Raw genomic sequence first — 1,649 nt, forward strand, 5'->3', positions numbered from 1 at the left:
AGTGCACTGGAGTGGGTTGCCATTTCCTTCTCCAGAGGATCTTCCCAAGCCAGGGATCGAACCTGGGTCTCCTACACTGCAGGCAGACGCTTTACCATCTCAGACACCAGGGAAGCCTGGTATCATGGTAAAGAAATCGCCTGCCAGTGCATGAGAAGTAAAAGATGCAGGTTTGAGCTCTGGGTCAGGAAGATCCCCTCGAGGAGGAAATGGCAACCACTCCAGTAGTCTTGACTGGAGACTCTCACGGGCAGAGGAGTCTGGTGGGCTACAGTCCGTGGGGTCACAGCCAGTCAGACATGACTGAGTACACACACACACACACGTACATGTATGTACAAATATGTAATATATATGTACATAATGTGTAATAGTAAACCTGCAAAAATATATGCATAATTATATATATATCATCAGAAATTAATTTTGGTATTTTTTAATTTGAAAAAATAATTAGGCAACAGCTGAAAGTCATTCTTTTAAAAACAATGACTCTTTGTTATTATCAGAAATGCTGACATAATCTATCAAGTTCTTACTCATAGCTGAGCCTATGTCTGGGCTTCCCAGCATATCTCATTGGTCCGCTCCTAAGTGTTTTAATTCTTGTGCTTTTGTAAGATCATACTTTACTGCTGGCATATTTTTTTAAATATTGTTTTAATTTACTTCTGGTGGCGTTGGATCGTTGCTGCTGTGAGCAGGCTTTCTCTGGTTGCGGTAGACGAGGTCAACTCTCTGGGTGAGATGCGGGGGACCTCTCACTGCAGCGGCTTCTCTCACTGTGGAGCGTGGGCACGAGGGCACACAGACTCAGTAGCTGTAACATGCAGACTCGAGTGTAGTGGGTTCAGTAGCTGTGGTGCATGACTTTGTTGACCTGTGGTATATGGAATCCTCCCAGACTAGGAATCAAACCCATTTCCCCTGTATTAGCAGGTGGATTCTTAACCACTGGATGACCAGGAAAGTCCTGCTTGGCATCTTAAAGTGACTATTTGCTACGTATTTTTTACTTCCAAATAAGCTTTAGAAAAATTTAGTAATATTCTAAGTAAGTCATGTCCAATTCTCTGCCAGACTCCACTGTCCATGGGATTTCCCAAGCAAGAATACTGGGGTGAGTTGCCATTTCTTCCTCCAGGAGATCTTCCTGACCCAAGAATCAAACCCACGTCTCCTGCACTGGTGCAATGGCAGGTGGATTCTTTCCCACTGGCCATCAGGGGCTTCCTCTGATGTAGTCTTTGCTTTAGGAAAGCAGTTTATACAATTTGAGCCCTGTATTCGAGGGCTGCCACTGTAGCTCAACTGGTAAAGAGCCCTCCTGCCAATGCAGGAGAGGCAAGAAGCAAGGGTTCAATTCCTGGGTTGGGAAGATCCTCTAGAGAAGGAAATAGCAACCCACTCCAGTATTCTTGCCTGGAATATCCCATGAACAGAGGAGCCTGGAGGGATACAGTTCAAGGATTCACAAAGAGTTGGATGCAACTGACACATGCCATGCCAAAGTTGTAATACTAAATTATACATATCTGTATTTTTTAATATACAGACATACACACATTACTATAAACTGTATTTCTTTTCCATGTAAGTTTATGCATCTGCTGATATATGATCACAAGTCACATCTCTCATCAGCTCTA

At 43.6% G+C, this 1,649-nt stretch overlaps 1 non-coding gene across 1 annotated transcript; it reads right to left on the bottom strand.

Annotated features, from left to right (window-relative positions):
- Positions 1–41: 41 nt before the first annotated feature.
- TRNAC-GCA lies at positions 42–113 on the bottom strand. The gene has a single exon. It is a non-coding gene; the product is annotated as a tRNA-Cys (tRNA).
- Between the last annotated feature and the right edge of the window lie 1,536 nt (positions 114–1,649).

The sequence above is a fragment of the Bison bison genome, unplaced genomic scaffold (genome assembly GCF_000754665.1).
Source record: "Bison bison bison isolate TAMUID 2011002044 unplaced genomic scaffold, Bison_UMD1.0 scf7180017864377, whole genome shotgun sequence".
In the NCBI taxonomy this organism is placed as follows: domain Eukaryota; kingdom Metazoa; phylum Chordata; class Mammalia; order Artiodactyla; family Bovidae; genus Bison; species Bison bison.